Raw genomic sequence first — 22,794 nt, 5'->3', positions numbered from 1 at the left:
CTCCTTTAGCTGTTCCCCTGACCTGGCTTCTTGGAAAGAAGTGAGTTCAATTAGATACAAAAAAAAAAAAAAAAAAAAAAAAAACTAAACAAATTGCCATCAATTTGTGGTGAATTGAATCACGGAGACCCAATGTGTACAGATTAAAACTGCACTCTATAGTGTTTCCAAGACTGTACTTTTCCAAAGCAGATAGCCAAACTTTTCTTCTGAGGCACTTTTGAACAGGTTCAAACTGCCACACTTTCAGTTAACAGTCCAGCGCGTAACTCTTTGTGCCACCCAGGGACTCCTTTTGGATATATGATGATGTAATTAGATAGTGAATGTGATCCTGCTCTTGGGGGTCTTCTGCCTCCAAGCCTTGTGATCTTTCCTAGTGTCTGTTCTTAAATGCCTTGCTATTAGCAGCCAAGTCATGAAGTAGAAAATAACCTTAATGTCTTCCCTAAGAGGAGAGAGGAAAATATTACTGAAATGGAAAATATGATGGAGGAACAGCTTCAATTGGCTCCCAATGTTTGGGAAATTCAGATCATGATAAAATAGAGAGTATTTGTATTATTTTTTACATTTAAAAAGGGAAGAAAATAGATTTATAAGATTTTGAAAGAAATTTATATCCAGAGGCAATAAAAGACTGGGGTCTTCATCCAGGGACTTGATAAGTTTCAACTATGCACAAAACACTGAGCTAGGAGGCATTGTAACTAATACAGAGATAAGCACTAGGGGCAAAGTCCCCACTCTTAAGGGGTTTCCATCTAGAAGAAAAGGTAAGAACATAAGTAGTTAATCATATCAATGACCATGTACTGAACCAGTCACTTTATCATTAACTACTTGTTAACAACAACATCTTAAGCTAACAATTGCCAGATTACAGATGAGAAAATTGAGATTCAAAGAGGCCATAGGACACAGACCAGAACTGGTAGAGGCAGGACTCAAACCTAAACTCCACGCTTTTTCTGTTCACATACTTCTATAGCTTGGTTCTGTTTTATAAGGAAAGAGATTGTACCCACACGGACATGCACACACATGCACATATGTGCACACACATACATGCATACACATGGAAAAGTAGAGTACATAGGCAAGACAGTGGTCACCTCAGGGGTTAGAGAAAGGAACACTGGTGTTAGCGGGGCAAGGTGGAGTGAGGTAAGAACGGGGGTATGCAAATACTTTTTTTCTTTTCTTTTTCAAAAAATATTTGAGGTTCACATTTAATTAATGGTTTAGTATTAGATAAAATTGTTAACAAATGTTAATATAAAGAAGTTTGACACAAAAAGTCTGTTATCTGGTACAGCTGTTGCAGAAATACCATAAATGGGTGGCTTTGACAAACAGAAATTTGTTTTCTCACAGTTTAGAAGGCAGGAGGTCTGAATTCTGGGGGCTGACTCTGGGGGAGGCTTTCTCTCTCTGCTGGCTTGAGGAAGGTCCTTGTCCCTTCTGAGCTTCTGCTTCTGGACAACCTTCAAGTGGCTTGGCATCTCCCTTCCTCCATCTCTGCTTGCTTGATTAGCTTGTTTGTGTAATCTTTTATATCTCAAAAGAGATTGGCTTAAAACCCACCCTACACTAATCTTGTCTCATTAACACAACAAAGACAATCCGTTCTCAAATGAGATTATAACCACAGACATAGAGATGAAGATTTACAGCCATAGTTTTTGGGACACAATTCAATCTATAATAGTTACATATTGTATGATTCCATCCATATGAAAAGTCCAAAATAGGCAAATCTACAGACACACAGAACACAGATTGGTGGTTGCTGGGGCTGGTAGGCAGGGAGTTAACTGCTTAATGGGTTTTGATTTCCTTTTAGGGTGAAGAAAATGTTCGGAATGAGATGTAAGTGGTGGTTCCACAATACTGTGAATATACTAAATACCACTGAATTGTTTATTTTAAAATGAGTAATTTATGTTCTATGAATTTCACCTCAATGAAAAATGTTAATTAAAAAAAAAAAAAAAAAAAGCTGGGCCTTCAGCAGTGCTTCTTGGAAACCTGAATCTATGATAATAGTGTGTGGTTGAAAGAAGGGACAATATATGTTCAAAGAAACTAGATTCCTCATAATGTTTGGGTTAGAGTCCACTAGAGGACTTAGTTTTATTATGTACTACATAATTGGCCATAGAGACCCAGGAACCTGGATAATTTTCTCTAATGAACAAATAATTCTGTACAATTTATATAATGATGAACCAGACTAGCAGTTAATATATAATTTAATTGAGAAAATTCCAGTTCCTAAAATACATGTATTCCATAGATGAAACAAACAATTCACTGCTTTATGTACTTTGAGATTAAAATTTACATTCAAGAAACTTCTCCTATGAAGACGCTGTGGATATCTCAGGAAGCTTCTTATTTCTTCTTAGGAAATATAGGAAGAGTCAAGAATAGAATTTTCGGGTCCAAGATTGAAGTCAATTTATAATTAAAATATGAAAGAGACATTTTCTCCTCTTCCCTGATTTTTTTGTGCTCTGGTAGCATAGTGGCTAAAGCACTTGACTGCTAACCAGAAGGCTGGCGGTTCAAACCCACCAGCCACTCCTTGGAAGGAAGGTTGGGCAATCCTACTTCTGTAGTGATACTGCCTCGGAAACCCAAGGAGGGGTCGCTATCAGTCGGGGCCGTCTCGACGGCACATAACAACAACAACTATGATTACTAGAAAAAAAAACAAAAACCAACTTTCAGTCTACTTCTCTATTAATGACTAGTACTTGATATAAGAAAATTTTGTCCCCAGGATATCAGTTGATTCCAACATATAATTTCTTCTTATTTTAACCAAGACAGAATCAAAGTGATTATCGTTTTTATTTCCTCATCACCTTACTGTCATGTTTGAAAGTTATATTTTTCCAATACAAGAATGATTCTTCCTCTCTTTGTTTCTTCCTTTCTTCTAACTTCTTTTCTTCCTTCCTTTTTTTCCCTTCAACTAATATTATTTGAGCACCTACTCTGTCATCTAACAGATTAGATGTTGGCAATTAAAAGATAATTCAGACACAGTCTTTCTCAGAGGAGTAGAGTCTAGAGCAGAAAGCAGATATGCAAACAGAAAACCCTTAGATAATGTGAGCGCAATGGTTGAGATATGTAAGGAAGGACAGGTAAATGGTACCTTCTCAGATCAAACAGGGCTGGAAATCAATCAGGGACAGTTTCCTGGGGAACTGACGCCCTGCCTAGGTGAAGGTGGATGCACACAGGAGGGGTGAGTGTTCAAGGCTTTCCAGACAGTGCATTGCAGAACATAGCAATGGAACAGAAGTCTGAATCAGCAGAGCAAAGTCAGGTAATAAAAGCAGGTCAGTGTTTCTAGGGTGCAAAGTGTGAGGCTGTGAAGACCAACAGAGATTAAGGAATTTGTCAGGGGCCAGATTATGGAGAAATTTCTCTGCCATATTAAAGAACTTGAACTTGATGTGATAAGAAAGAAAGAAAGAAAGAAATAGACTTGTGGGGTCCAAGATTGAAGTTAAGGAAACCAGTTAAGAGATTATTGCTCTGATACAAAAAAGACATGAGAAAACAAGAGTTTGACTAGAGTAATGAGAAGGGGACAGAGCACAGAAATATTTAAAAGATAAAATCAGCAAGTGTAAATGATTGTTTGGACATGAGGGATAAGGAAGGAGAGGAGAGGAATCTAAGATAAATGCCAGGTTTCTAGTTTCTGTGCTTGAATAAAATGGAAGGCTACCGACCAAGAGAGGAAAAAGTAGGCTGGCTTGGAGGAAAAATGGTGAAACTGCACTTTGAACACATTGAGTTTGAAATATTAATGAGATGTGGGGTAGAGATCAAGAGGCAGGCGGATGTATAACTCTGGAGCTGGAGAAGGATCCGAAGGTAGAGGGTAGAGTTATTGGCATATTGTTGCTAGCTGCCTTCGAGTTGCTCCGACTCACGATATCCCATCTACAATGGAGCAAAAGCTTCCTGGTCCTGAACCATCTCCATGATTAACTGGAGACTGAAACTTTGGGATCCATAGGGTTTTCACTGACTGGTTTTATGGAATTAGATCACCAGGCCTTCCTTCCTAAACCATCTTAGTCTGGAAGCTCTGCTGAAACCGGTCCAACATACAGCAACACACAAACCTCCACTGACGGATGGTGGCTGCACATTAAGTGCATTGGCTGGGAATCACACCCAGGTCTCCCACATAGAAGGTGAGAATTCTATCACTGAACCATCAACGTCTCTATTGGCATGTATGAAGTGGTTAAAACCATAAGAAAGAATAAAATCACTGTAAGTGCTCTGAAAAAGTATGGAGAATCAAAGAGGTTGTACATCAAGAACGGAACCTTAGAAACAACCACATTTAAGGATTGGTTCAAGCAAGAAAGCCTATGAAGAAGACAGGAAAAATAACGGGCAGTGTGAAAAGGAAAGAAATTGGAGAAGGCATCATAATGGATTCTAAAGGAGTGGAATGTTTCCAGGAGTGAACAAGTGAGTGTGAAAGAGGGAGAGATTGCAATGGAGCAGAGGTCCTATAAGATAAGCTGAAAAATGGTTTATCAGATTTGACAATTAGAACTTCATTGGAGAGAGATCTTAGCTAGAACTGAAGAGTTGGGGAAGCAGAAATCAAACTATAATAGTTGAAGAGCTAAAAACTTAGAATCAGTGAATATAGATTACCCTTTCAAAGAGTTTTGATGAGAAAGAAGAGATTTGGCAATAACTAGAGGGGACTTGGAGTTAAGTACTATATTTATTTAAGTTTGAAAGAATTCTCTTTATAGGCTAAGGAGAAGGATCCACTAAATACAGAAAGGTTTAAAAAATACAGGAACTAGGATGGGCTGATCAATGGAAGCAGATTATTTTTTAGGAGGTGATGGGAAGACATTAAGGATATTGGAGGAGCTCTGGTGGCATCGTGCCAAGGCATTTGACTGATAACCAGAAGCAGTGATTCAAACCCACCAGCCACTCCTCGAAAGGAAGGTTGGGCAATCTATTTCTATAGTGATACCACCTTGGAAACCCAAAGAGGGGTCACTATGAGTCGGATCCAACTCCATGGCAGTGAGTTTGATTTTTTTTTGAGGAGATTTTGATCTTAAACAAGAGTCTCATTCTCTGAGACTGGATTAGGTAAGAATGGGCATGGCTCAAGACAAATTGATAGCCAAGAGAGCAAAGAATTGAGACAGAAAGCCACCGAGACTTCCATTTTCTCAGTGAAAGCAATCAACTGAAAAAAGGGGTGTAGGGTTTCTGAAGAAGTCTTGCGGAGAATGGTGAAAGTTGAGAACTGTCTTTGAGAACATGGAAGAGGGAGTTGCCAGGGAAAGCAGTGACCAACTTCACTGAGGTTTGGGAGTCTGTCATGGTATTAATTCTTAAAGTTGTGTGAATTTTCTCCAGCAGCACTAGTCAGATTGGTTAGACCTACAGAAAGAGAGTTATAGGCTCCATATAGGGCTGCTGGATACATTCCCAAAAACTATGAGAGTGTTAATAAAAAGGGGAACTGGTGAGAGAAAAATTTGCTGTGATCAACAGTGGCATCCAGATGGAGAACAGAAAGAGAAGTCCAGGAAGGAGCCCATCAAATGACAAGAAATGGAGGGTAAAAGAGGCTAGAGATATTTGAGTATGAAGAACTGGTGTGGTAGAAAGGAGCATTTGAGAGAGCTAGAATGTGAAAAGAATAGAGTGTTGCAGTTTGAGATTTCTGATATGAAAATAGTTCTAGGTGATGACAAGATCTAAGGTGTGGTCCTAAAAATAGGTGTGGAGATGAAGCTCAATAGAGGTAAAAAGGTCATTAAAGTGGAAAAGGGACAGGAATAACTGGTCAAGGGCATTATATGGGATAATCTACATGCACACTGAAGTTTCCTGGATTTATGAGAGGCGTTGGGGGTAAAGGAAGACTATGGGTCAGCCTCTTAAGACTTTGATGATGATAAATGCTAATCTTTATTGAGTGCTTTATGTTTCTAGGTACTACTCTAAGTTCTTGATATATATTGAAACCTTATGGTATATGAAATAGTATCCTCATTTTACAGAGGAAAAGTCACAGCACTAGGAAGGGGTGGAGCAAGGACTTGAACTCAGGCAGGCTGACTCCAAGACCCCATGGACACAACTATTGTATTTTTAGTGACAAGTTAATAATCCAATTCTTTTGTAGTAATGCTCACATCCATCCTCCTCTCATTCTTGCTGTCACTTCTCTTATTTAGGTTCTAATTACTTCTCATTGTTGTTGTTGTTAGGTGCTTGACTTTGACTCACAGAGACCCTATGTACGATAGAATGAAACACTACCCAGTCATGTGCCATCCTCTCAATCCTTGCTATACTTGAGCCCATCGTTGCACCCACTGTGTCAGTCCATCTTGTGAAAGGCCTTCCCCTTTTTCACTGACCCTCTACTTTACCAAGCATGATATTCTTCTCCAGGGAACAGGCCCTTCTGACATGTCCAAAGTAGGTGAGAGGAAGTCTGGCCATTTTCACTTCAAAGGAGCATTTGGCTGCACTTCTTCCAGGACAGATTTATTAGTTCTTCTGGCAGTCCATGGTACTTTCAGTATTCTTCACCAATACAACAACTCAAAAACATCAACTCTTCTTCAGCCTTCCTTATTCATTGTTCAGCTTTCACATGCACATGAGGTGATTGAAAATACCATGGCTTGGGTTAGGCACACCTTAGTTCTTCAAAGAGACATCTTTGCTCATCAGCACTTTAAAGACATCTTTTGCAGCAGATTTTCGCAGTACAATATGTCATTTGAATTCTTGACTGCTGTTTCCATTGGTGTTGATCGTGGAACCAAGTATTATGATATCTTTAACAATTTCAGTCTTCTCTCCATTTATTGTGATGTTGCTTATTGGTCTAGTTGTGAGGATTTTGTTTTGTTTATATTGAAGTGTAATCCACACAGAAGACTCTAGTCTTTTATCAGTAAGTGCTTCAAGTCATCTTCATTTTTAGCAAGCAAAGTTGTGTCATCGGCATATTGCAGGTTGTTAATGAGTCTTCTTCCAATCCTGATGTCATGGTCTTCTTCATTTTTGAATTATCTTCAGCAAGATTTTACTTCTCTGTGATCTGTTGGATCACCTTTCTTTGGAATGCGTACAAATATGGATCTCCTCTAGCTCCAACTGTGGCCAGGTAACTGTCTTCCAAATAGTCTGGGTTCTCATATTATTTTCTCAGCATACAGATTGAATAACTATGGTGAAAGGATACAACCCTGATGCAAACTCTTCCTGATTTAAAACCACACAGTCTCCCCTTGTTCTGTTCAAACAACAGCCTCCTGCTCTATGTACAGGTTCCTCATGAGTACAATTAAGTGTTCTAGAATTCTCATTCTTTGCAACATTATCCATAATTTGTTATGATCCACACAATCAAATGCTTTTTTATAGTCAATAAAACATAGGTAAATATATATTTTGGTATCCTTTGCTTTCAGCTAAGATCCATCAACATCACCAATGATATCCCTTGTTCCATGTCCTCTTCTGAATCCAGCTTGAATTTCTGGAAGTGCCCTCTCAGTATACCAGTGCAACCATTTTTGAATTATCTTCAGCAAGATTTTACTTGCATGTGATATTAATGATATTGTTTGATAATTTGTACATTGTGTTGGATCACCTTTCTTTGGAATGGGTACAAATATGGATGTCTTCCAGTCAGGTGGGCAGGGAGCTGTCTTCCAAATTTCTTGGCATAGATCAGTAAGTGACTCCAGCACCACATCTGTTTGTTGAAACATCTCAATAGGTATTCAGTCAATTCCTGGAGCCTTGTTTTTCACCAGTTCCTTCAGTGCAGCTTGGACTTCTTTCAATACCATTGGTTATTGATCATATGCTACCTCCTGAAATAGTTGAACATCGATTAATTCTTTTTGGTACAGTGACTCTGTGTATTCCTTCCATCTCCTTTTGATGCTTCCTGCATCATTCAAAATTTTGCCCATAATAGAATCCTTCAATATTGCAACTCGAGACTTGATTTTTTTTTTTCTTCATTTCTTTCAGCTTGAGACATGCCAAGTGTGTTTTTCCCTTTCAGTTTTCTAACTCCAGGTCTTTGCAAATTTCATTATAATACTTTACTTTGTCTTCTCAAGCTACCCTTTGAAATCTTCTGTTCAGCTCTTTTATCTCGTCATTTCTTCCATTCATTTTAGATACTCTCCTGTCAGGAGCAAGTTTCAGTCTCTTCTAGCATTCGTTTTTGTCTTTTCTTCCTTTCCTTTCTTTTTATTGACCATTTGCTTTCTTCATGTGTAATATTCTTGATGTCATCCCACAACTCCTCTGGTTTTCAGTCATTGGTGTTTAGTGCATGAAATCTATTCTTCAGATGATGTCTAAATTCCGGTGGGGTATAATCAATGTCATGTTTTGGCTCTCATGGACTTGTTTTAATTTTCTCTCACTGGGAATTAAATCTATAGCCTATATTTTTCTATACATCTATAGCCCACAAACTGCTGGCAACTAACAAACCCACAGCAGTGGCTTGCCCGTATTACTGCTCACTAAACATTTAATGACTCCCATTTTCTTACTGGGTCAAGCATGAACTTCCTTGGTCAGACTTGATAGCACTCTGCAGTCTGGTGCCTATCCTCTTTTCTACCTTATCCCCTCTCACTCTTCTAAATGACCTTCTTACCCCAGACTCCAATGTCTTCTCAGTGTCCCACACATAACAGGCACTCAGTGATTATGGGTAAATGAGGACTGGTGGATGACCATGATTTACATTTGTGTGGAAATTTACAGTTTAGAAAACAATTTCTTTTGTCTATATTGTCTCACTTGATTTTAAAACTGAGAGACTTGGTAGGCCCTTTGTTCTCACTGAGGGAGGCTCTTGATATCTGGAATACTTGTTAAAGGAAGAAAACCTGGGAGCAGGACATTAAGACTATCTAAACCAGTGAGTTCTCACTCTTCAACATATATATTCATTTTATAGATGTGGAACCTGAGGCATCAAGATAATAAATAGTGAGCCAAATCAGAAAAAGGACACATAATATTACTTTAAGTTTGGCAATTTTAGACTTTCAGTAAGATGGCAGAATTGACAGACAAGCTACACAGACCCTCTTCAACAAAGGAAAAGAAACCAATTGACACAGATACAGAAGATAATCCTGGAGCTCTAAGTTTTGAAAGGAAGGATACAGAAGTGGATTGAGTACCAACTAGTACAAAAATCTTAATGAGTAAGGAGACAAATGTAGCTGCAGACTGTCAGCTATTCTGACTGCACAGACAGCCTGAATATTTCCAAGTGGTGTTCAAAAAAAAGTCCCAAACTCACTGCTGTTGAGTTGTTTCAGACTTAAAGTGACTCTTCCTTCGGTTCCCCAGGTGGTATCTCTACAGAAGTAGATTGCCAGTCTTTCTTCTGAGGAGAGTCTGGTGGGTTTGAACCATCAGCCTTCTGGTTAGCAGTCAAATGTCTTAGGCATTTGGCCACCAGCGCTCCCAAGTGGTGTTAGGACCTGACAATTAACCTAAAAATCAGCCTGGCTTGCCAAGGGCTGCATTGATGACTGTGCTGGTGGCTGATGACTGAAAAAAATAAGGGGGCGAGGACAGCAAAGAAGGAGACAAACTGAGCTGTGGACTTTTGGCTGTGTGGAGGGCATAGCCATTTTGAATGTTTATAAGCAGCAGCCATTTTGGATATTTAAAGTGACAGCATTCTTACTCAGATTCCAGGGACTTAAGATTAGGCTCTGCTTGCCAAAGACAGAATGGACATACGAGAGGCTGATTACTGGAAAGGAGACAGGTGGTGAGTACATAAGTGATCCCAACTAGTGAATAGAGGAGCACAGTACCCTCTTTATTCAGATAACATCCAAACAAAACAAAGAAAATGAAACTCTTGGGCAAGTCAATCCAACATACAATCACCAATTAAATATAAACACGAAAATGTGACAATGTCTCAGAGACAACAGACCATCACAGTCCACACAAAGAAGCAAGATAAAGAAATAGAAACAAGGTACCAGGATACAGATCCAGAACACATCCCTGAGGAATAAGAATCGCTGGAACTTCCTGACAAGGAATTCGAAAGAACTCTACTTGTTCAGGTGGCCAGCAAATACCTGAGGAAATGCTCATGATCATTAGCCATCAGAGAGATGTCAATTAAAACAACAACGAGATACCATCTCACCCCAGCACTAATAACAAAGTTCAACAAGACATAAAATAACAAATGCTGTTGAGGATGTGGAAAGATTGAGACTCTTACACTGCTGGTGGGAATGTAAATGATACAACCACTGTGGAAAACAGTACAGTGATTCCTTAAAAAGCTGGAATTAGAAATACCATTTGACCCAACAATCCCATTACTAGGTATATATTTTTAAAGAAGTTAGAGTAAGGACAAGAACAGATACAGGCACACCCATGTTCATCACAGCACTATTTACAATAGCAGAAAGATGGAAACAACCTACATGCACATCAACAGAAGAATGGATAACCAAACTGTGGTACATACACACAATGGAATACTATGCAAACCTAAAGAATAATGTAGAATCTGTGCACTGCATAACATGGATGAACTTGGAGGACATTATGCTGAGTGAAAGAAGTCAATCACAGATGGACAAATACAGTATTAGTTCATTATTGTAAAAAGTCAAGAAAAGGTTTATATATGGAAGGGAACTTTCTTTGTTGGTTATGAAGGGCGGGAGGGAAAAGGAGGGACCACTGCAAAAAAAAAAAAAAAAACGCACTGACCCATGTCACTTTAGTTTTGTGTATTTATTTCACTGTACATAAATTATATTTCAATAAAATTCATTTAAAAAAATAAAGAATTACATTTAAGTACCTTCAATGGATTGAGAGACAGATCAAGGAAAACACTGACAAAATTGAGGAAAACACAGAGCAAACCCTAGAACAATTTTGGAAGACAATGCAAGAACAAAATGACAAAATAAATGAAAAGTTAGAAGTGATAAAAAATCTACAGGTAGATATCTAGAAGATTTGTAGACTTTGTAGAATTGTATCAATGGAAGACATAATTAATGAAATTGAAGACAAATACCTCAATACTTCTTTGGAAAAGGGGTCAATCAGAAAAAAGATAAAAACTAAATGAAGAAACCCTAAGGTTCATGTGGGATACCACCAAAAGGAATAACCTACATGTAATCAGAATTCCAGAACAGGAAGAGAAAAACAAAACCACAGAGAAAATAGTGGAAGATTTGTTGGAAGAGAATTTCCCTGATATGATGAAAGATGAGAATATATCCATTCAAGAAGTCCTACAAACACCAAACAGGATAGAAAATCACCAAGACACATCATCATCAAAATGACCAAAACCAAAGACAAAGAAAGAATCCCAAAAGCAGCATGGGAAAAAAGAAAGTTACCTATAAGGTGCAACCAATAAGACTAAGCTTGGATTTCTTGGCAGGAAACTGTGCAAGTGAGGAGACAATGCAATGGTATATCTAAAACCCTGAAAGAGAAAAATTTCCAACCAATAATTATATACCCAGCAAAACTGTCCCTCAACTATGATGGTGAAATTAGGACATTTCCAGATAAGCAGAAATTAAGGCAATTTGTTAAAACACGACCAATCTTACAAGAGATACTAAAGGGAGACCTTTGAACAGAGAACCAATAATAGAAAACAACAACCGACCATTAACACACATGATGACATAATCCAGAAACCAACCCAGTTATGGAAGTATCCAAAGTAATTAAGCCTACAAAATTGGAAACAGGGAAACAGAGACGTCAACTGACAAATGAAGACAACTACAAATCAAAAAGAGGGAAAAAACAGTGTAGTTACACAACTTCTAAATGGTGTGGAAGTCCAGACAATTGCAAGATAGAACACACTGTTCTAAACTTGGGAAGGAAATTATGAATCACAGGGTAACCTCAAAGAAAAATGATAAACCTTCATGTCAAAATAAAGAAGAGCACAAGCACAAATATTTAGCAAACACTAACACAATAGCAATGAAAGAAATGATACATGATTCATAAACAAAATGAACTCAGCACAAAAAATTATATGTAACAAAGAAATCAGGAACGTCATGAAAAAACACATAACAAAATGACAACAAATTCAGACTTTTTGATAATTACATTGAATGTCAATGGGTTAAATGCACTACTCAAGAGATGGAGAGTTGCAGACTGGATAAGAAAACATAACCTATCAATATGCTGTCTACAAGAGTCATACCTTAGAGACAAAGACAAAAATAGACTAAAAATCAAAGATTAGAAAAACAAATATCAAGCAAATGGCAACCATAAAAGAGCAAGAGTGGAAATATTAATTTCTGATAAAATTGATTTTAAGACAATAAGAGACAAGACACCATAAGAAATAAGGAAAGACATTATATAATGATTAAAGGATTGATTGAACAAGAGGATATAACAATACTAAATACCTATGAACCCACTGAAAGAGCCCCAAAATACATAAATCAGACTAACAGAATTGAAAAGACAAATAGATGACTCCATAGTCATAGTAGGAGACTTTAATACACCAATGTAAATCAAAGTTAATGCAATGAACTGCCGTGGAGTCGGATCTGACTCATAACAACCCCTCTTTGTGTTTCTGAGGCAGTATCACTACAGAAGTAGATTGTCCAACTTTCCTCCTGAGGAGCAGGGTGGTGGGTTTGAACTTCCAGCCTTCCGGTAGGCAGTCAAATGCCTTAGACACTGTGACACCAGAGCTCCCAACTCAAAGACAGAGCAGTTAGAAAGAAACTCAACAAAAATACAGAAGAACTAAATAATACAATCCACCAAGTTGACCTTACAGACATCTACAGAGCACTTCACCCAACAACAGCATAACATACATTCTTTTCCAGCACATATGGAAAATTCTCAATGATAAACCATATGCTAGGCCACAAAGCAAGCCTTAATAAATTTTAAAACACTGAAATATTGCCATGCATCTTCTCAGATCACAATGCTATCAAATTAGAAACCAACAATAGGAAGATCAACAGAAAAAGAGCAAACATGGAAACTGAATAACACCCTCCTTGAAAATGACTGGGTAATAGAAGATATAAAAAATGAAATTAAAAAGTTCCTTGAATCAAACAAGAATGAAAACACAACATACCAAAATCTTTGAGACATAGCAAAAGCAGTGATCAGAGGCTAATTTATAGCAATAAATAAATAAAAACGAAGAGCCAAAATCAACACCTTAACCCAACATCTCCAACAATTAGAAAAAGAGCAGCAAAAAAAGCCTACAGTCACCAGAAGAAAAGAAATAATAGATTCAAGCAGAAATAAGTGAAACAGAAAATAGAAAGACAATAGAAAAATGTCAACAAGACTAGAAGTTTTTTTTTGGAATAGATTAATAAAATTGACATGTGACTGGCAAATTTAACAAAGGAAAAGAGGGAGAGAATAAAAATAATACAAATAAGAAATGAATTGGATGACATCTCAACAGAACCAACAGAAATTAAAAGGATAATATCAGGATACTATGAAGAACTACAAAAAATTTGAAAATCTAGAAGAAATAGACAGATTTCTAGAAACATACTACTTACCTAAACTAACACAGACTGAGGTGGAAAATTTGAACAGACCCATAACAAAAGAAGAAATTAAACAGGTCATAAAAAAATTACCAGGAGCTCTGGTAGCATAGTGCGTAAGGCACTTGACTGCTAAGCAGAATGCTGGCCGTTCAAACCCACCAACCAGTCCTCGGAAGGAAGGTTGGGCAATCTACTTCCACAGTGATACTGCCTCAGCAACCCAAAAAGGGGTCGCTATGAGTCGGGTCTAACTCAACGGCACAAAACAACAACAACAACAAAACTACCAACAAAAAAAGCCCTGGCCCAGAGGGTTTCACTAGAGAATTCTACCAAACGTTCAGAGAAGAAGTGACACCAATCCTACTCAAACTATTCCAAAACATAGAAAAGTATGGAATTCTCCCAAATTCATTTTATGAAGAAAGCATAACCTTGATACCAAAACCAGGCAAAGACATCACTCAAAAGGAAAACTACAAACCAATATAGCTCATGAATACAGATGCAAAAATCTTCAACAAAATACTACCCAATAGACACCAACAACATATCAAAAAAATAATACATTATGACCAAGTGGGGTTCATATCAGGTATGCAAGGATGGTTCAACATCAGAAAAACAATCGACATCATCCATCATGGGAGCTCTGGTGGCGTGCCTAAGGCATTTGACTGCTAACCGGAAGGCTGGCAGTTCAAACTCTACCAGCCACTCCTTGGAAGGAGTGTTGGGCAATCTACTTCCACAGTGATACTGCCTCAGAAACCCAAGGAGGGGTCGCTGTGAGTCAGATCTGACTCGACAGCAGTGTGTTTGTTTTTGTGTTTTCATCCACCACATAAGTAAAACAAAGGAAAAGAACCACATGATAATATCAATTAATGTAGGAAGGGCATTTGATAAACTCCAACACTCATTCCTGATAAAAACTCTCAGAAAAATAGGAATAGAAGGTACATTCTCCAACATAATGAAGGGCATATATGCAAAACCAACAGCCAACATTATTCTCAATGCAGAAAGACTGAAACTATTCCCCTTGTGAACAGGAACCAGACAAGGATGCCTTTTATCACCACTTCTATTTAACATTGTATTGGAAGTCCTAGCCAGGGCAATAAAGTAAGAAAGGGAAATCAAAGACATCCAAATTGGTACGGAAGAAGTAAAACTATCCCTATTTGCTGATGATATGATCCTATACGTAGAAAACCCAAGAAACTCAGCACAAAAAGTACTGGAACTAATTGAGAGAGTTAGCATAGTGGCAGAATACAAGATCAACATCCAAAAATCAGTTGGATTCCTCTACAACAGCAAAGAGATTGCTGAAAAGGAAATCAATACGATTTACAAAGGTTACCAAAAAGATTAAATATTTGGGAATAAATCTCACTAGGGACACAAGAGACCTGTACAAAGAAAACTAAAAAAGACTACTTTGAGAAATCATAAGAGATCGACATAAATGGAAGAATATACTATGCTTGTGGATAGGAAGATTGAACATTGTGAAAAGGTCAATACTACCCAAAGCAATCTATACATTCATTGCAATCCCAATCAACATTCTTCAACATTCTTTAAGGTTATGGAAAAACCAATCACTAATTTTATATGTAAAGAAGAGAGACCTCAGATAAGCAAAGCTCTATTGAAGAAGAAGAACTAAGTAGGAGGTTGTTCTGGTTACTTAGTACCACTCTGACAAGAATATACCACACATGTTGTTGTTGTTGTTATGTGCCGTCAAGTCGGACTCAACTCATAGCGACCCCTCCTTGGGTTTCCGAGGCAGTATCACTATGGAAGTAGATTGCCCCATCTTCCTTCCGAGGAGTGGCCGGTGGGTTTGAACCACCAGACTTCTGGTTAGCAGTCAAGTGCCTTAGGTGCTATGATACCAGAGCTCCTATAGGTATGCTTGAAAAAACAGGAGTTTATTCTCTTACCTTTCGAGAGGCTAGAAGTCTGAGTTCAAAGTGCCAGTCTCTAGAGGCTGGGAGAAAGCCCCTCAGCCTTGGGCTTCAGCTTCACCTCCTGCTCTCATCCTTCTGGACCTAAAGGCTTTTCTTCACTCAGACAGCTGCTGGCTGCTGAGGCTGCAAGCCGCAAGGTTGACAAGTAAAAAGGCACAGTCCCAACGTTACCAAACCACATGGCAGGCCATTAATTCAAGTCCATTGTAAGTCCCAAGGTTGGCAGAGCATAGCAGGCTGCTGAACAATGACACAGCTACAGGCAGGGTCCAAGCATGTCATAAGCTAGAGACCATTTCCAAAGCTGTTTCATATATACAGGAAGCAGACCACATCCCTAAAGCAGCTACTCAGCTGCTTATGGTAGATCCCACCATGGAGTTGATTGCCACTCTCATCATGGGGAATAACTACCATCAGCTGTCCAGCCACTCAACCAGGCCCAGCCAAGTTGACATACAAATTTAACTACCACAGAGGTCTCACACTCCCAGATCTCAAAAGCTGCTATACAGCCACAGTAGTCAAAACAGCCTGGTATTGGTACAATGATAGACACATAGACCAGTAGAATAGAGTTGAGAACCCAGAAATAGATCCAGTGACCTGTGATCAGTTGATTTTTGACAAATGGCTGAAATCCATTCAATGGGGAAGAGATGGTCTCTTTAACAAATGGCTCTGGCAAAACTAGATATCCATTTGTGGAGAAATGAAACAAGATTTGTGCCTCACACCATACACAGAAACTAACTCCAGATGGATCAAAAAGTTAAACATGAAACGTAAAACTATAAAGTTCTTCAAGGAAAAAATAGGGGCAAATTTAGGGGCCCTAATTTATGGCATAAATAAGGTATCAAGCATAACCCAAAATGTACAAATAGCAGATGATAAACTAGAAGAATAAGATCTTCCAAAAATTAAATTTTTATGTGCTTCCAAAGACTTCTCCAAAAGAGTCAAAAGAGAACTTACAGATTGGGAAAAAATATTCAGCAATGACATATCTGACAAGGGACTTATCTCTAAAATTTATAGAAAACTCCAATGCCTCAACAACAGAAACACAAATAATCCAATTAATAATGGGCAGGAGACATGAATAGACACCTCAGCAAAGAGGATATTCAAGAAGCCAACAAACACATGAAGAAATGTTCATGATCGTTAGCCATTAGAGAGATGAAAATCAAAACAACAATGAGATACCATCTTGTCACAGCACTAATAGCAAAGTTCAATAAGATAAAATAACAAATGCTGGTGAGGATGTGGAGAGTTTGAGACTCTCATACACTGCTGGTGGGACTATAAAATGATACAACCACTGTGGAAAGCAGTATGGCAATTCCTTAAAAAGTTGGAATTAAAAATACCATTTGATCCAGCAATCCCATTACTAGGTATATATCCTAAAGACGTGATAGCCAGGACAAGAACATACATATATGACCACCCATGTTCATCACAGCACTATTTACGATAGCAAAAACATGGAAACAACCTAAGTGCCCATCAACAGAAGAATGAATGAGCAAATTATGGTACAAACACACTATGGAATACTAGGCAACCCTAAAGAATAATGTAGAATCTGCAAAACACCTCATAACATGGATGAACTTGGAGGACATTATGCTGAGTGAAATAAGTCAATCACAAAAGAACAAATATAGTGTTAGTTCATTATTGTAAAAAGTCAAGGAGAGGTTTATATGTGGAAGGAAATTTTCTTTGTTGGTTACCTGGGGTGGAGGGGAGGGGAGGGAACACTGCAAAAATAAAAAATATATTATAATAAATAATAAAAATAAAAAGTGTGGCAATTTTTCAGGACCATAGTTGCAGGAGACATCAAGCTCAATTGGTATGGCATACTACACAAAACATTGTTCCACATCCTACTTTGGCAAGTAGTCACTGGGATCTTAAAAGCTTGCAAGCAGCAATCTAGATGCAATGATGGTTCTCTACTCATCCAGAGCAAAGAAGAATGAAAAAACCAAAGATTCACGGAAACAATTAGTCCAAGTGACTAATACATCATCCAATTCTTAGCCTATACAACTATGAAACCAGAAGAACTAGATGGTGCCCAGCTACCACTGTCAACCACTCAGAGGGGGATCTATGTAGGAGATCCTACATAGAGTAGGAGAACAATGTGGAACAAAACTCAAAATCATAAAAAAAGAAAAAAGAAAAAAAAAAAAAGGAGACTGAGTTTGCTGGTCTGATAGAGTGCAATGGAATCCCTGAGACAATGGCCCCTAGCTGCCCTTCAGGTCTGGAATTGAACCCACTCCTGTGCCTTCCAGCCAAACAAAAGGCAGGGATATGAGCAGAACATTTACATTAGGTAGATACACTCCTTGGAGAGAATAACCATGGGAGAAAGAAGGGCTGTTTATGCACAGGGATACAGTTCAGGAGACAGGAGTGCATGGAGGGAAGGCACAGGGAAGAGGTTACTATTGGGAGGAAGTGGGAGGGGAGCTGTTGCATTGTGGTAAATTGTAGTCAATATCGTGAGACAAAGTGTATGTGAGCTGCTGTATGGAAAGTGAATTTGCTCTGTAAACTTTCATCCAAATCACAATAAAAATAAATAAATAAATATATAGATATGATTAAAATTTTGAAAATATTAAAGTTAAAGCCATAAATAAAACAGCACGCTAAGATCACTTTAAAGAAAAAAAAAAAAGTTTGGCAATTTTATTCATCCGTTTGTCTATCTGGCAGTAAATTAGTCTCCCTGAAAGTAGAAGAAACTGACCTTGATTGCTAGATCATAGCCTAGTGTAACATTTTGTAAACAGTTCTAAATAAATATTTGTTGAGTGAATAAAATTAGAAAACTAGCTGTTAATCTTTATGCCTCAAGAGTAGTTTTATTTATATATTGGATAATTAATTCAATTCAATTTAATATTTACCAATTAATTTAATATTTACAAATTACCTATTGTATGTCCCATGTTGGTCTAAGTTTTTAGGAAATAAAATAATTTTATTTGACTGCATCAGATTTATGTGTTCCTGTAGTTTTTCATAAGTGGATTGAATGTAGGATGTACACACACAGAAGTACTAGGTCCACACAGATATTCAACTGATTTGAATTTCATGTATATTCCCTACCAGAACATGGAGTAGACTGGTGGTATTTAGAGTACAGTGTAGGGCTAACCCTTCACATCTTGTGACTTCAATCTAATCTAATTTGCTTTTATAAGGAATTTCATAATAAGGAGACTGAAGTAGAGCTGAGGTGAGAGGTGGGGGGTGGTGACAACACCCTTATCTGGACTTCCAACACCATAGGGCCGTTAGGCACTTTATTAGTGCTTCTTAAAATAAACAAGCCAAGCACTCTGAGTCTGTCTTCTGAACTTTCCAGATGTGTTATAATATAGTTCCTGTTCATAGATTTCATAACAGTCCTCTGAAGAATCTATATACTCAAAACATGATAAAAGAAACACAGCTTAATGGAAGACATGCACAGAAAGCCAGAAGTTACACTATAGACTTTGTGGAAAACTAGATAAATAGAATTGTGTGAGTCTCTGGGTGGCCCAGACAGGTAAGGGCTTGGCTGCTAATCAAAAGGTTGGCAGCTTAAATACCCCAGAGGCATCTTGGAAGAAAGGCCTGGTGATTTACTTCTGAAAAACAGCCTTTGAAAACCCAACTGAATGCATTTCTGCTCTGAAACACGTGGGGTCGCCATGAGTAGGAATCAAATGGACAACAACCAATTTTTTATTTTTTGTTCCTTTTTTTAAAGGCTTGTTACAGGAGCCTTTAAAAGAGACTGAACCCTAATGGATTCATGCTTGAATTGCATCTATTAATGAAAGGGTTCACATAAAGAGGCACTTGCATTCTGTGAAAGCTTCACCTATGGATGAAATGCAGGACCCCACCACCCTCTTCTCTGGGATCGTTCCAGTCTGTTAGAAGCCCGGCAGATGCTTCCAGCCCATGCCTGTGGAACATTCGGGAGCCTTCTCCCATGAGGCTCAGCTCTCAGTCAGTGTAGGAGGCTGTGTTTGTTTCATGTGACCTGGAGAGAGCCATTACAAAGAAAAGGCTCTCTGGAGGCCTTTTTATTTATACACTGTTTTGACTCTGTGTGTTGAACACAAAGCAAGTGATACCTTTGGTTGACCTTACTATTCCTAGTTTTTGCTGAACATCTGCTGTCCAGTAAAGAGTACAGGAGAATCAAAACAATAAATTCCAAACAACAAAACAAGCTCATTGCCACATCTCCTGTGAGAATAAAGACCATTCTTAGCAACCAGACAGTCAACATTCCAGGAGATGTTGCCATAACTCTGAAGGGTTACAGAGTTATGGGGAAAGGCCTCAGAGAAGCCTTTCACTCAGATCAGTGTAGAACTCAAGGCTTCACTCAGATCAGTGTAGAACTCAAGGCTTCTTGGACAAAAGGTGGGGAAATAGAAGGGAACTGGCTACAGTTCATACCATCTATAGTATTGCAGAAAACATGATCCAGGGTGTTACACTGACTGGGCTTCTGTTCCAAGATGAGTCTGTGTGTGCTTGCTTCCCCACCAATGTCATTATTCAAGAGAGAGGGTTTCTTGTTGAAATCCAAGATGTCTTGGGTGAAAAATACATTTGTATGCTTGGGATGAGGCCAGGTGTTGCTAATTCAACATCTCAAGCCCAGGAAGATGAGTTCATTTCTAAAGGTAATGTCATTGAACTTGTATCAAACTCAACTGTTTTAATTCACCAAGCCACAACAGTTAAAAACACGGATATCAAAAAATGTTTGGATGGTATCTATGTCTCTGAGGAAGGAACAGCTTAGCAGGCTGATGATAAATAAGATCTGAGAGTCATCCAGCTTTGGGAACAAGAGATTGAATGACTCCTAAGACTTATCCCTGATGTTTTTAAGATGCAAATAAAATTAATCCAATAAAACAAATAACCAAAGAAAAATCTACAGTAAGGGGAGGACTCTTGTACTTTCTTTGTAATCCCCTCCCCCCTTTATTGATCTCTAAAGTTCCTATGGCCTCAGATCTTATAATAATACATATTTCCATCAATGGCTCATATTTTTAAAGGAATCTGTCACTTTAAAATTAACTCTGGATTATGTCACTATTTGCTCCAGCATTATACTCTTATTTTAGAAACCAGGAAACCTCCAAGAACTGATAATTTAGATCAATTACCACATTCTCTGGCTGAGTGGTTAGGACAATGGTTCTCAACCTTTTGTACTGAACGTCTTATCAATTGCTGGATGAAAAATTCCTGGTATATTACGTTGACATGTGTCTGTCAACGGTTTAAAACTTTAACAAAAGAAAACACTGCTTTCCACACAGACTGCTTCACAGGACCAACTTATAACCTTGGCAGTTTATTCTAGTTTCAGAGTAATTACGCCTTGAAAATAGATATGTACTATTACTTTATATTAGTGCTGTTTGATATCTAGGCAAATTGGAAAAATGTTGCTCTTGTTTATCTTACTATCAGGTGTCTCTTCAAGATATCATGGTAGAAATTTGTGCAGGCTACTGAGTGTTGTGATCTTATTTGCAAGATTCTATTTTAAGTTTAAATCACTCACATGCAACTAGAAGTGCCCAACATCCTGCATATTCATTTCGTGTGTTTATCCTCTCTACGAATTTGTATAAAGATTTGTTCCCAGGAATACTCTGAGTCTGTAAATAATACTACAGCATGCTATGATTTCAAGCACTAACAAACTCAATGTATACTTTTGTACAATAAAGCTTGCTAAATATAACAAAATTAAAGAATAAAACATATGGCAATATTCCAGAAAATGATAAATAAAATCACTAAGTACTCCCCCTTTTAGCTTGACTGCGTGGACAAGTTCTCCCCGTTGCTGATTTCCTCTACTCTCCATCTCACCTGGGTCTTACTTAGGCATGCTTCCAAGCAACTTGCCATTTTCATATTTGAAGTTTTTTAAGCAAAGGGAAGTGAAAGGCTCTTGAAAGGCAAGTGATAAACAGGGCTACAGAAACTGCCATTCCAACCTGAGGAATTTTTAACTTTTGAACTTCAAAATATTTATCCTAAGCCTGGTGGGTTAGGAAAACATTTTGGTTTTTCTCAACCAGATACACGAAACAAGTGATGTGTTGTTGTTGAGTCGGCGCCAACTTACAGCGACCCCTAAGTACAACAGAATAAAACATCCCCCGGTCCTGCACCATCCTCACAAAACTTGCTGTACTTGAGCCCATCGTTGCAGCAACTTTGTCAATCTATCTAGTTGAGGTTCTTCCTCTTTTTTGCTGACCCTCCACTTTACCAAGCACGATATCCTTCTCCAGGGATCCCTCCTGACAACATGACCAAAGTAGGTGAGACGAAGTCTAGCCATTCTTGCTTCTAAGGGGTGCTCCAGCTACACTTCTTCCAGGACAGATTTGTTCGTTCTGGTGGACCATAGTATTTTCAGTAGTCTTTGACAGCACCACAATTCAAAGGTATCGACTCTTCATCAGCCATCCTTATAAAGCAATCTGTCACTTTAAAATTAACTCTGGATTAAGTTACCATTTCATTCATTGTCCAGCTTTCACATGCGTATTAGGCTACTGAAAAGACCACGGATTGGATCTGGTGCACCTTAGTCTTAAAAGTAACATCTTTGTTCCTTAACACTTTAAAGAAATGTTTTACAGCAGATTTGCCGAATGCAATGCATCAGCTGAATTCTTGACTGCTGCTTCCAGGGATATTGACTGTGGATCCAAGTGAAATGGAATCCCTGTTAACTTCAATCTTTTCTCCATTTATCATGATGTTGATTATTGGTCCAGTTGTGAGGACTTCTGTTTTCTTTATATTGAAGTATAATCCAAACCACAGACCGTAGTCTTTGATTTTCATCAGTAAATCTTCAAATCATCTTTATTTTCAGCAAGCAAGATTGTGTCATCTGTGTATTGCAGGTTGTTAATGAATCTTCCTCCAATCCTGATGATGTGTTCTTCATATATATTTGCTAACCATACAGATTAAATAAGTAGGGTGAAAGGATAAAACCCTGACACATACCCTTCCTGACTTTAAACCATGCA

The 22,794-nt window shown here is 38.1% G+C and overlaps 1 pseudogene; it reads left to right on the top strand.

Annotated features, from left to right (window-relative positions):
• Positions 1–3,131: 3,131 nt before the first annotated feature.
• Positions 3,132–20,540, top strand: LOC122151995 (annotated as a pseudogene).
• Positions 20,541–22,794: the final 2,254 nt, after the last annotated feature.

The sequence above is a fragment of the Orycteropus afer genome, unplaced genomic scaffold (genome assembly GCF_000298275.1).
Source record: "Orycteropus afer afer isolate SDZICR_OR568_19922 unplaced genomic scaffold, OryAfe1.0 scaffold01045, whole genome shotgun sequence".
Lineage (NCBI taxonomy): Eukaryota > Metazoa > Chordata > Mammalia > Tubulidentata > Orycteropodidae > Orycteropus > Orycteropus afer.
The sequence above is the reverse complement of the archived record's forward strand: the minus strand, read 5'-3'. Positions and strand labels throughout refer to the sequence as shown.